The sequence below is a fragment of the Eucalyptus grandis genome, chromosome 9, assembly GCF_016545825.1.
Source record: "Eucalyptus grandis isolate ANBG69807.140 chromosome 9, ASM1654582v1, whole genome shotgun sequence".
Classification (NCBI taxonomy): domain Eukaryota; kingdom Viridiplantae; phylum Streptophyta; class Magnoliopsida; order Myrtales; family Myrtaceae; genus Eucalyptus; species Eucalyptus grandis.
In genome coordinates this window covers 620,871-636,025 of record NC_052620.1, presented here as the reverse complement: position 1 = coordinate 636,025, position 15,155 = coordinate 620,871, and positions in this window count along the sequence as shown.

The following is a 15,155-nucleotide window of genomic DNA, read 5'->3' as shown; positions in this document are numbered from 1 at the left end:
ACCTAAAAATAAGAAATAGAAACGGTTTAAGCCTTATGAATATCTAGGGAGTAGTTCTTTTCTCTCGGATGAAACACAGTTGCTTAAAACATCAATCCACGCGGTAGAAAATGCTCTTGAATGGATTTTGGTGGCTAACCCTAATAAGCCACTGGAGAAGATATAAGGATTTTGAGATGGAATTATCGGAGACTAGGCACACCCCCCTCCCCCGTGGATATTTCAATCCTTTAGAGCCCTAATGGCTTCAGAAAGGCTCAATTTGATTTTCATGATGGAAACAACAAAACAAGCAAGTAGTGAAGTTCATTATACAAAGGCTTCAGTTTATGAATTTCTTGTCAGTGAATCTGAAAAGTATTGTCGTGCGATTAGTGATAATGTGAAATGAGGACATTTTGGTGGATGTTTCATCTAGCTTAAAAGAGTTTATTGATGTGACTAGTCAAGACCCAACTAGTGGAAGGACCATTGGGATCACATTCGTACATGCTTCAATGAACTATTAGGAGAGACTTCTTTTGTGGAGGTAGCTTGGGAAATTCATGCTAGAAATGGACTCGTGTGGGTTTGTATGAATGATAATCGACTCGTGTGGGTTTGTATGAACGATTTCAGCGAAATATGTATTATCGGGAGAAAGTGAGCAAGAGGGAAGTGGATAATTAAAGGTTAGTAGCCTTTCGTAAACTTCTCATCGATTGTTCTTTAATGGATATCGAAAGTAAGGGCTGTGCCTTTACTTGGGTGAACAATCAACAAGGAGAAGCCTTGGTGAAAAAGAGATTAGATAGGGTTCTTTGCAATATTGAATGAGGGGTTATGTTTCCTAATGCTAAAGCGCTACCTGCTATTGGTTTTAGCCCATTAGTTCTCTCTTTATACCCGAAGAAAGTGAAAAGGAAGAAAAAGTTTAAGTTCAAAGCATTATGGCTAGACGATAAGAAGTGTGGTGAAATCATCAGAAGAATTTGGCACGACATACCATTAGGTAATGCGATTTTCAAAGATAAGCTTTACTTGGTTTTGGCAGAACTTGAAGTTTGGAGTAAGAGAAAATTTTACAATGCCCGTAGGCAAATTGAAGCATTGAAGAAGAGACTCGCTGATATATCTAATAGCACAGCAAATGTTCATAACAAGAAGAAGTCCTAGGATATAGTGGAGTGAATCCAAAAACCTTGGAGAGAGGAGGTGACATATTGGGGCTTAAGATTGCGAATTAGCTAGTTAAAAATGGGAGGAGAAGAACACAAAGTTTTTCATGCTATTGGCATTCAAAGGGGAGGCACAGAAACTAAATCTATGTATTGAAAATAGATGAAAACTCCAGGTGCCGAGAATCTAATTCCTCGAAGGAGCACATTGTTCATTTTTACCAATCTCTTTACAAGTCAGTGGGATTCGGAAACTTTGCTCCAATTATAGATCGGTGCCCTTGTATAGTGAGAGATGAGATGAATATGGATTTGATGGTGCCTATTTTGATGGAGGAAGTTTAAAAAGTTGTTTACGACATAAATAGTCCTTTAATTTTGATTCAATGTACAATACAATTCTTGAAATTTAAATCTATTTCAATGTGCAGTTTAATTTATAAACTTTTAATTTATTCATTATGGTCCATGAACCTTTACCACATATTTAATATAGTTCATAAACTATTTTAAAGTATAATAATGCACATTAAATTAAAAATTAGAAATCATTTTTGTCATTTTTCTCTATTATAATTGGCGACTTTGGACTTAGATTTTGCTCAAAGGTTGATGTTGGCATTTCGAGAAAGACCTCCCATACTCGCCTAGGGTTTCTAAAATGTTCCTAGGGATGGGGGAAATGGTAATTGCGTCAAGGTCTAGAATTGTCTAGGTATTAATACCGTTTGTTGGTAGATTGGGAGATACGATCTCATCAGCCGTATCAAATAATGAACAATGGTTATAATCTAAAGACCTCTCGTATAAAAAGGGTGACATCCCTCTCATTATATCAATCCAAGTCATTTAAGTAATCTAAGTTTTTTTCTCTTTCAAAGTTTCTCTCTCTAGAACTTCCTCTCTCTATGATCTAGTTGAGCGGGTAAGCAATCCCAAGTAGCTTAGGTATCCAAACGATTTAAAGAAGCCTCTCAAATGATTGGCCTGTCACACATGTGTATATGAAAACTTTGGATAGAGAAGATTTAATCTTTTGATGTAAAACCTGAGGAATTTACAAAATTGATAGGGGGATGATTTGGTGCGTGGAATCTAAAGGGAGTATTAATGGTGGGAGATGTGTGTAGTGAAGGTTGAACTTCGATGGAGGAGATGAGAGAAAATATACAGGTGGCGCCGCCGAAACAGAGGATTGTACTGGCAAGAGGAGGAAAGAGGAAAAGCTCCAAAAAAGACGAGCAAGGTTGAACAATGAGCAGAGCCCAGGTGGCGTTGAAATTCACTTTCTTATTTCACTTTCCTGATGAATGACAATCCTATCGTACATCATAAAAGACACACAATGTCACTGAGATTATCATTTTACATCATGAATTTCTTATATTTTTTTTATTTCAGAAAATCTACCAAAACCCTCAAATTATATTTGACGTAATACATTTATTCAAAAAAAAAAATTGTGATACTAAAACTCTCAAACTTTTATCTGCATAACACATGTATCCTAGTTTCCATCAATGATAACCATTAAAAATCCACTCACATAGATGATGGAAAGAAAATGGTATTGATATGGTGCTCTCATGACTTAAATAAAATAAAAAGACGACATCGTTTTGGCTGAAAATTGGAGGAGGAAAAATACGTCGCACAAATTTGAGGTTCTTGACAAAGAAAAATATTTAGGAAAACTATGTCACAGTGAGCATAATTTAGATTTTCTTTTTAATGTTACAAATAAATTTATGATAAATATCTTATTGCGGGCTTAGTTATAAATTTTTGGTTGCCTCTTCTTTTATATTTTGTAACAACTCAAAATTAATTTTTCAACAAGATAAATCCGCCTACTCTTCCTCTATTGACTAAGAAAATATTTATTATAAATATTTCACAGTTAGCATAATTTAGATTTTTTATGTAACAAATAAATTTAGGATAAATATCCTATCATTAGTATAATTATAAATTTTTGGTGACCCTTTTTTTTTCATATTTTGTACGATTCAAAATTAATTTTTCAACAACATAAGTCATGCTTGCTCTTCCTCTATTAACCAAGAAAAATTTTATGATAAATATGTCACAGTGAGCATAATTTAGATTTCTCTATATTATAAATAAATTTAGAATAAATATATTATCGTGGTATAGTTATAATTTTTGGTGGCCTCTTTTTTTCAATATTTTGTAGTGATTCAAAATTATTTTTTCAACAACAGAAGTTACGCCTGCTCTTCCTATTGACTAAGAAAAATTTATGATAAATATGTCACAATAAGCATAGTTTAATTTTTTTTATGTAACAAATAAATTTAAGATAAATATCTTATCATGGATATAGTTATAATTTTTGTGACCTTTTTTTTAATATATTGTTGTGATTCAAAATTATTTTTTCAACACACAAGTCATGCCTGCTTCTATTAGCTAAGAAAAAAATTATGATAAATATGTCACTGTGAGCATAATTTAAAAAATTTTTATGTTACAAATAAACATTGGAAAAATATCTTATTGTGGGCATAGTTATAATTTTTTTTTTTGGCCTCTTCTTTGATATTTTGTAATGACTCAAAATTTTTCACAACATAAGTCTCGCGTGCTCTTCCTCTATTGACTAAGAAAAAAATTTAGGATAAATATTTCATAGTTAGCATAATTTAGATTCTTTATGTTACAAATAAATTTAGGATAAATACCTTATCATTGGTAATAGTTATAATTTTTTGGTGGCCCTTTTTTTTTCCATATTGTACCAATTCAAAATTAATTGTTCAACAACATAAGTCACACCTACTCTTCCTACAATTGACTAAGAAAAATTTATGATAAATATGTCATAATGAATATAATTAGATTTTTTTTTATGTTACAAATAAATTTAGGATAAATATCTTATCGTGGGAATAGTTAAAAAAATTTGGTGGCCTTTTTTTTTATATTTTGTAGCAATTCAAAATTAATTTTTATACAACAAAAGTCATGCCTACTCTTCCTATTGGCTAAGAAAAAAATTATGATAAATATGTCACAGTATGTATAATTTAGATTTTATGTTACAAATAAACTTAAGATAAATATCTTACATAGATATAGTTATAATTTTTTTGTGACATTTTTTTTTTCATATTTTGTAGCGATTCAAAATTATTTTTTCAACAACATAAGTCACTTTTGCTTCTATTGACTAAGAAAAAATTATGATAAATATGTCACTGTGAGCATAATTTAATTTGTTTTATGTTACAAATAAACATCAGATAAATATCTTATCGTAGGTGCAATTATTATTTTTTGATGGCCTTTTTTTTCATATCTAAGTTATACTCACAGTAACATATTTATAATTTTTTGATGGCCTTCTTTTTTCATATTTTGTAGCAATTCAAAATTAATTTTTCAACAACATAAGTCACACCTGCTCTTCCTCTATTGACTAAGAAAAAAATTATTATAAATAGGTTACTGTGAGTATAATTTAGATTTCTTTATGTTACAAACGAACTTAGGATAAATATCTTATCATGGGTATAGGTATAATTTTTTAGCAACCTTTTTTTTCATATTTTGTAACGATTCAAAAATTAATTTTTCAATAACATAAGTCATGTCTACTTATTGACTAAGAAGAAAATTAGGATAAATATGTCACAATGAGCATAATTTATATTTTTTATTTTACAAACAGATTTTTTTACGTCATAAATAAATTTTTGATAAGTATCTTATCATGGGTATAGTTATAACTTTTTGGTGGCCCTTTTTTTTCATATTTTGTGGGGTTTCAAAATTATTTTTAAACAGCATAAGTCACGACTGCTCTTCCTCCATTGACTAAGAATTTTTCTTTTGATAAATTTGTCACAAAGAGCATAATTTATATTTTTATCTTAAAAATAAATTTAAGATAAATATCTTTTTGTGGGTATAGTTATAATTTTTTAGTGGCCTTTTTTTTCATATTTTGTGGCAATTCAAAATTAATTTTTCATCAACATAAGTCATGCCTACTCTTCCTCTATTGACTAAGAAAAAATTTAGAATAAATATGTCACAGTGAGCATAGTTTAGATTTTTTTATGTTACAAACAAATTTAGGACGGATATCTTATCGTGGGTATAATTAAAAAAAATTAATATTTTGTAGCAATTCAAAATTAATTTTTCAATAACATAGCCATGCTTGCTCTTCCTCTATTGACTAAGAAAAAAATTTATGATAAATATGTCACGATGAACATAATTTAGATTTTTTTATGTTACAAATATATTTTTGATAAATATTTTATCGTGGGCTTAATTATAATTTTTGGTGTCCCTTTTTTTCATATCTTGTAGCGATTGAAAATTAATTTTTCAACAACATAAGTCACGCCTGCTCTTCCTCTATTGATAATCGTGTCAACCTTTTTTTTTTTTTAATGGGATGAGCAAAGGCCCTTGGAGAAAATATTTTCTCAAAGGGCTGGGTTAAAGTTGGCCGCTGCAATGGACTTCGGGAGCAGGTGGAAAGGAGAATAGGCTAACGAGGACTTGGACATTTGTCTACAACCGATTGAAACTGTTGGGATTAACGGATCCCCGAAACGCGGATTCGACACTGAATCGAACCCCTAAATCAATGCGGAAGACAAGCCCGGGAAAAACACATATCACCGATCGTAAAGCACACCACGGATTCGAGCGTACCTTGTTAGCCACAGATTAGACACCGACGCCGATAGGAGAAAGGAAATCTGGCCCTGTTCAATCCGATGACGCCTTGAAGGGAAGGAAAAAGTTGCAGGAGCCTTACTGTTTTTCCTTTTCTTTTTGGAGAGAGAGAGAGCGCGCGGGAGAGGGGAAGACGTACGTAAATTCTGATTTCCAAAAGGTGTCTTCTCCCTTCTCTCTCTTCCCTTTTATACCTCCCTCCATCCACGGGCCCCATTCCCGTGGGCCGGGCTTTTTGGGCCCAACTTGGGCGGACGGGCCTTAAGCCTATCAATAATAAAACCATCATCTCCCACTCGCACATGATGGGCCGAACAGGATTCTCTTTACCTCTCTTCAACATTCATACTGGTGAATAATCCGTGCGACCAGCATACTTTGAGAGCTCGTTGCTATACATCTGTTAGGAATATATAGCAGCTCATAATGGGCGTCACGCTTTGAGTAGATTTAGTATGCAGTACCTAGATCGATCGATCACATTTATATCTCTCTTGATCTCTTTTAAACATATATATATATATATATATATATATATATATATATATATATATATATATATTGTATTCACAATTATAATTATCACAAAGACAGTCATAATTGGTCGACTAGTGAATACAAAACTACAATGTGATTCCCCAAAATCGATCTTCCTCTTTCCTTCAAACTCTCAATTTCAGTTCAGCTTGCTTTTCTAGAAATGTCCCATTAGATCGAATCAACTCATGACCATTGGCAACATCCTAAGATAGCAAACACTAAATAGAAACCTTAAGAATAAGTAAAAGTCATGAGGGCACTAAAATTGAGGAACTCTTTTCCTCAAGAGTCTCACACGTCATAAAAGTTGAGATCAAACTTTTTGCCACTCTTATTGGTCGGCTTATGCATACGTAGTATGAAATACGTATTACGGTATTAACTCATTTCCCATGGAGCGTATGTCTACACCTTTCAATACCATACAGATGATAGTTCAGACATACCCAATGTCTAACTTGAGTTCATGTATCTACTCTTTTACAAAATTCATCAGAACTCACATCTGGCATCTTAGACAGATAAAGTAAAATATGTGGGGTATTTTACTTTCGGATATAGTAAGTATTATGTTCTCATCTTAACACTCAGTTAAGGCGACATACGTATTTTAAGCCTGAGCTCTCGATTATCACCTAGATAATAAGCTTAAAAACATTCTCATCTCTATTTATCACACAGTAAATAGAGGCGATTACCCGTGTGAGTGGGCTAATCTTTTATCTGTCCGACATACTTTCTCAACTTAAAATAATACACTGAGTATTAAGATGCATAAAGATCAAACAAAGATTCATAGGCATTAATAATGAAACAACACTAGTTCATAAATGTGAACAACTCAGGGAAATTACAATCCAGTACATCAGACTCCACACAATCCTAGAGATTTTACATGACCACAAAACACATTTCTAGGCATTGGCTTTGTCATAGGATCTGCTACCATTCTATGCGTAGATATGTACTGTAAGTTCACATCCTTTCGTGCAACCATATCTTTTACAAAGTTATACTTTGTATCTATATGTTTGGTCTTGCCATGATACTTGGATCTTTGGTGTATGCTATAGCTGCTTGGCTATCACAGTTAACCAATAATTGATTTGCAGCTTTCTCAATAACACCTAAATGATCCAAGAATCTCTTAAGCCAAACTGCTTCTTATACTGCTGCTGATAATGCCACGAACTCAATTTCCATTGTGGATAAGGCTATGTACGTTTGCTTCTTACTAATCCATGATATGGCGCCATTGCTCAGTAAGAAAACAAATCATGAGGTAGATTTTCTTTCATCTAAATCTCCTCCCCAATCAACATCTGAATAGCCTTCAAGTCGCAGATCATTTCCTTGGTAATTCAACTTGAAATCAGCAGTTCCCTTCAGATACCTCAGTACTCTCTTAATGGCCTTCCAATGTGCTGGACCTGGATTGGATTGGTATCTACTCACCATTCCAACTGCAAAACATATGTCGGGTCTTGTACACATCATAACGTACATCAAGCTCCCAACAGCACTAGCATAAGGAACATGTTTCATTTGTTCCTTCTCTTGTGAAGTTCTTGGACATAGTCTATGGCTCAATCCTTCACCTTTTACAATAGGAGTGTCTATGGGTTTACAATCTTGCATACGAAATCGTTCAAGAACCTTATTTATATAGGTTTCTTGTGAAAGAGACAATGATCTCTTCGAACGATCTCTTGAAATCTTAACTCCAAGAATGTATGCAGCCTCACCCATGTCCTTCATCTCAAAGTTAGAAGACAACCAATTCTTGACAGTCTTAACAAACTCCATATTGCTTCCGGCAATTAGTATATCATCAACATATAATGATATGATCACAAATTGATCCTTGGATCTTTTGATATATACACAATGATCCTCATCAATCATCGTAAAATCATATGCCATTATGGCATTATGAAAACGTATATACCATTGTCTTGATAATTGCTTAAGACCATATATCGACCCAAAAGTCGACATATTTTTCTTCTTGGCCTTTCACTATGAAACCAGCAGGTTGTTCCATATATATTTCTTCCTCTAATTCTCCATTGAGGAAAGCAATCTTTACATCCATTTGATGTAACTCAAGATCTAGACTAGCCACTATTGCCGAATAATGCGTAAATCGAGAAAAATCTTCATAATCAATTCCCCTTCGCCACAAGGCGAGCCTTATGCCTTTCAATCGAACCATCAGCCTTTCGTTTTATTTTGAGAACCCACTTGTTCCCAATAGCTCTGCGTCCTTTTGGAAGATCAACTAGTTCCCAGACTTGGTTTGATTTCATTGACTCTATTTCCTCTTCCATTACATTAATCCATTTTTCCTTACTAGGGCAATTCAGAGCCTCATTAATATTTCTTGGCTCATCCTCATCTTGTGGAGCAACCATAAAAGTTTCCCCTTCAATGTCAAAACATCGACGGGGAATACTTTGGCGACTTGTTCGCCGTATGGGAGATTGTACACTTTACACATCATCCCCCATCATGCTCCCACTTGGATTAGGTAATGATGATATTGTCTCATCATGTGGTTGCAATTGAGAATGAGTTGAATTTAATTCATCACTTCTCATATTACTCCCACTTGGACGAACTCCACTAACACCATTATCCTGATCCAAGGTCTCAAATAGGGAACAATCTTCCCATATTTCGCCCTTCTTAGGAAATTCATCCTCTAAGAATGTGATATCTCGTGATTCAAACTTAGTTATACTCTCATTTTCTTGCTCACCTATGAACACATATCCTTTTGAGTGTTCAGAGTACCTTATGAAAATACTCTTCTTTCCTCTGGGACCCAATTTCCCAAATTTGTGAGAGGACTCATGTGTATAGGCGGCACAACCCCATGGCTTAAGAAAACTTAAGTCGATTTTCTACTTGTCCATAACTCATATGGAGTGGAAGTAACTGATTTGGAAGGCACACGGTTAAGTATATAGGCAGTAGTTAACAACGCATCACTCCAAAAGGTAATAGGTAAGTTAGCATGCGCCATCATGGACCTAACCATTTACAGTAGGGTTCTGTTTCTTCTCTCCGCAACACCATTTTGTTGAAAAGTATATGAAATAGACAACTGTCTTTCTATTCCTTTTTCATCACATAATTTTCTGAACTCATCGAGATAAATATTCTCGACCTCGATCGGATCTCAATGCTTTTATTTTCTTGTCTAATTGATTCTCTACCAGGTTCATAAACCTTTTAAAACAACTTATTGCTTCAGATTTATGAGAAATCAAATAGACATATCCGAATCGAGTATAATCATCAATAAAAGTGATGAAATAAACAACCCCATGCCTTCCTTTCACATTCATTGGACCACAGACATCAGAATGGATTAAATGCAGAGGAAATTCAGCTCTTTTTCATTTTTCAAATGGTTTCCTTGTCGTTTTCCCTTCTAGGCAATGCTTACATATGGACAAATCGATTTTTTCAATATTGCCCAACAAGCCCTCTTTAGCTAGTCTATTCATACGCTGTTGGCCAATGTGACCAAGTCTAGCATGCCACATATTCACATCATTATCATATTTATTAGGAGACGTGAGAAGGAATAACAAACATTTGCATTAACATAATCAATATCTAATACAATGAAACCATCCAGAAAATAACCACAACCATAGTAATTTGTATCCAAAAATAAATTCACACCTCTACTATAGAAGTTCATATTAAAACTTAATTTAACCAACACTAATACAGACACTAAATTCCGATGAATCTCCGGAGCATACAACACATCATGAAGGAACAAAGTGCGTCCACCACGCATATTCAGTTGGCATGTGCCAATTCCTTTCACTTCAGCTCTGGAGTTGTTTCCCACATAGATCCACTTAGTTCCAGTTGGTACTCGTTGGAATTCCACGAAGGATCCTCTATCCTTCGCTATATGGTCCGTCGCTCTTGAATCCACAGTCCACAAAGGATTAGACTCAGTTAAGAACACAGAACTCGACACATAAGCAAAGTTCTGAAAAGTACAAGGGGTGCATACCTTCTTTGGCTCATGACAGTTGCGAGCATAGTGACCCTTCTTGCCACAGTTGTAGCATTTCACCCTTGCTAGCTTCTTCATGCGAGGACGCTTTCCTCTTTCATGTTGGTTAAACTTGGGTTTCTTCTCTGAATGACCTTCTTCCTTGCCTTTCCTTTTATCAAACCAGTTAGGGCGCTTACGCTTGGAGCTCAAAGCTCCATTTGAGCTAGAACTAGCATGATAGAGTTCAGCATCCGGCTTAGCCGCCAAGAGGCGGTCCTCTTCCAGCTCAAGATGACGCATTGCATCCTCGAAAGTTTTGATATTTTCATTATGAGCCAGGTGCACCTTCATATGCTCCCAACTCTGAGGCAAGAAACGAATCACTGCTTGCACCTACTGCTCATCTGTGAGGACATGGCCAGCATCTTTCAGCTCATTTATCATGTTTGACATCTTTCAAAGATATTGCTTCATGGTCTGACCATGAGGCTTCTTATAGGAGTCAAACCTAATAGTTAGTTGTCTCAGTCTGGTCATCGAAGTATGACCAAATCTAGCTGCCAATGCCTCCCACATTTTCTTGGCATTGTCAAAACGCCTAAACTCTCGCATGACGTCATTTTCCATGCTGCTCAGCAACGTGTTGCGAGCAAGAGAGTTCTTTCGTTTCCATGCAGCAAAAACTTCCTTATCTCTTTTGTGATGTGCAGTATTTCCTTCTTCAGGTTCTACCATGGTCAGGTTAAGAGCCTCAAGTGCCTCTTGCTCTTCCAGCACATATTGGATTTTCATGTGCCATATCTCATAGTTGTCACCATTGAGCTTTTCACCTTTGTTCAGCTCGGCAACTATGCTCTTCGTGGCTGAAGCCATTGATCTGAACACATCAGACATATATGCACGAATTATTAATGCATATCATTTATGCATCCCTATTTGCATAGACCCATCATATTAATGAATAATTTCAAGTAAGGCTTCAGAATCAAAAGGTCACTATGTTTCCAATCATCCTCCAAAATCCTAACTTAAAACTATCATCAATATAATTGTCTTATGCAAAATAAATTCTATGAAGTTACAAAAACTTCTATAACAACCTGACTAACTACCCACAAAGAACCAGCAATAATAGAAAGCAATAGATAATTGACATACAATATAATAATGCTTTCATATAATACAACTAACATATAGGTTGCTACATTAACAACAATCAGGTAGTAAGCATTACATAAGATGTCCACAAAAGCACACTTAACTAAGAAAACAGCCAATACATCTAACACCAAGCCAACACACGAACTGGGAAAGATCCTCTTTTGTTCAATTTCTTGATCTTTTCCCTTGTAACAATGCATTAATATTCATTTACAAAATACATCACAATTTTCTTATATGAAGCAGCTCCGTTGACATCCCATATGCGATTCAACACATCTTGCCATTCAGGTGGAATAGTGTTTATGAAAAATCGCACCATCTCTGACTGTGGCATAGGACGACCATTCCATATGACCTGTTGAATCTTCCCATTCACCTCAAAAACATGATCAATTAAGTCTTCACTCTCCCATCGATGATCAGTCAGCTCAGCTATCAACTTAGACAGCCTATCCTTTTGTTCATCCCAGAATCGCGCGAATAGGTGTGCGCAACCTCGGGGAGGCATTGTTCGTGCAACAAATGCAAAACTGTTCCTGCGACAAATGCAGAACAAATAAGGGATCACAAATAATCCACATAGACTTAATTAAAAAAGAAACACATTCTTTTGCTTCTTTTTTTTTTTTTGGGGCAACGGTCGTCGGTTAACGGTCAACGGTCAACGGTCGTCGGTCAACGGTTAACGGTCAACGGTCAACGGTCAGGTCGTTGGTCGTCGGACCGTCGGGCCGGTTCGGCGTCGACGGCACGTGCGCCGCGCGTGCACGGGCGACGTCACGTGACGTCGGCCGCCCGACGCGTGCCGGCGTCCCACGGTTCGGGTTGGGTCGGGTCGCCGGCGGTGACCGCCCAGCAAACCGTCGTCATGCGCGTCATCGATGACGTCACCCCAGCGGTTGCCCGGCCGTTGGGTGACGTCATGCTGACATCGCACGCGTCGGTCCGCGGATCGGCGCGTGTCCGGTTCGCCGCCGGCGGCGAGCACGTGCGGTTCACCGACCGGCGCGTGTGCACGCGCACGCGGGCGAGCCAGCGCTTCCGGGCGCGTCGCGCCCACGCGCAGCGGCTTCTTGCCGCGCGTGTGGCGTCGCCCGGCGGCGCTCGACGTCGCATTTCTTCCTATGCCATCAGAATTCGATTTCGAATTACGCAAACTCGGAAAAAAGGCCGAACAGCGCTCAGGTGTCGGGATTTCTCGCCCCAATCCATACGACTGAAAATTTTTTTGCGAAAAAACAATCAAAAAACGTCAACCAGGTCGGGAAAACGTGAACTAGGGCTCTGATACCAATGTTGGGATTAACGGATCCCCGAAACGCGGATTCGACACTGAATCAAACCCCTAAATCAATGCGGAAGACAAGCCCGGGAAAAACACGTATCACCGATCATAAAGCACACCACGGATTTGAGCGTACCTTGTTAGCCACAGATTAGACACCGACGCCGATAGGAGGAAGAAAATTTGGCCCTGTTCAATCCGATGACGCCTTGAAATGAAGGAAAAAGTTGCCGAAGCCTTACTGTTTTTCCTTTTCTTTTTGGAGAGAGAGAGAGCGCGCGGGAGAGGGGAAGACGTACGTAAATTCTGATTTCCAAAAGGTGTCTTATCCCTTCTCTCTCTTCCCTTTTATACCTCCCTCCATCCACGGGCCCTATTCCCGTGGGCCGGGCTTTTTGGGCCCAATTTGGGCAGACGGGCCTTAAGCCCATCAATAATAAAACCATCAGAGACAAAAGAGAGAGGGGACGAACGATGACGAAGAAGCGGAATGTTGATAAGTTGTTTGCAAACCATTATGAAAAAAAAATTATCATAATATAACGACATAAATAGTCTTTAAACTTTGATTCAATGTATTATATTATTCCTTAAATTTAAATTTATTCTAATGTGCGACATAATTTTTGAACTTTTAATTTGTTTGTAGTGGTGCATACTTTCGACACCTATTTAATATAGTTCATGAAGTATTTTAAAGGATAATATTGCACGTTAAATTAGAAATTAAAAGTCATTTATGTCATTTTTTCTATTATAATTGGTGGCTTTGAACTTAGTTTTTATCGAAGGTCGATGTTGGCGTTCTCGAGAAGTAGATCCTACAGTCAACCAAACCCTAGTCGAACACGTGTATCACTCCATTCTTCTCCTCCTTCTCTGGGTTTAGCTCTTCTCCAATCAATGTTGCGACACCATTGAACATGGTTAGGTCCATGTAATTGAGCTATGTAAGCTCCTAGAAGAATAGGCACCTTACATGCATGTAAACCTTCGAAAGAGAGAGTTAATTCAAACTCCGTTCATTTCGCAAAATGTTTTTTTCTTTTTCATTTTTCGGTGCATGGATCATTCAGTAAAATAAGTCCACAAAAATAGTTTCATAATTAGTGAAAAATATAATTTAAATTCAGGAAAATGATTTTCTCATTAAAACATGTAAAATTATTTTTTTCAAAATATGACTCGATATCTAGAACTTGGACCAAAAACTATGTGCTTGGGTACGCAAACTACAACACTCTTTCTTAGACCCTTGGTAGCAAACCTAGATCTAGCTGCTTGGGCCGAGTCCATCAAGGTCCTTCCAAGCCAATTTTAAGTTTGAGGCTCAAAACCCCAATGCTCACCCGACATCGGTGAGCTCAGGCCTTGGTTGATCCGGCAATCTAGATGAGGCTAAAGCCTCATTGATGTTTAGTGGCCTCGGGTGAGGCTCAAGTCTCTCTAGGTCGTCGGATTTGGCAAGGCTGGAGCTTGAGCCGCTGTCATGGCTGGCAACAACCGTATACCAAAAAATATGATTATTTTTCCTAGAAAATAGTTTTCCTGGAATATTAATGTGCTTTGATAATATAGATCGGGTTGAGTATCAGTCTGATACAAGTTGGGTTGGGCATAGGTCATTAAATTTACATTATATGAAAATATGTCAAAATTGGTTAAAATGGCCAATATGGATCATACCATTTTCGACCCAGCTCCACCTACTTGTTTGATGACCCTAATTACAACTATGCCTCAGATCAAGTTAGGAAAAGACCCTAAAGGTGCCTGGAAAGATGGAAAAGTCAAATTTTCACTGCATTGATGAAGGCCATCGGTACATGTTTTAACATCTACTCTATTATGAAGGCTGTCGTACTTTAAATGAAATTATTTTTTATGTTGAAAAGAAATATTATCCAAACTTTCACATCTACAATAAAACATTAATTCCTTCATCTCGCAATTTATTTTTAAATGATATTTATATATTATTTTATGTTTGTTAAAAGAAAGAAATACAGTCCATAGATTCCTGCTAGTAAAAAGTAGAAGGCTGGTGTCTTCTTCCTTATTAGGTAATTGGCATCCTTGTTAAGATGCAAGTGTCAGTATTGTCCGGTAAAATAAAACGGCATTTTATTTTCTTTTTTTTTGGTCAGAAAATAAAACGGCATTTAAAAAGTGACTAATTCGTCTTTTCACGACGGTAATGTAGCAAATCTATAGAACATTTTTTCCGTGTTCATGATTTAGCATTCTATATGGCCAGAGCATA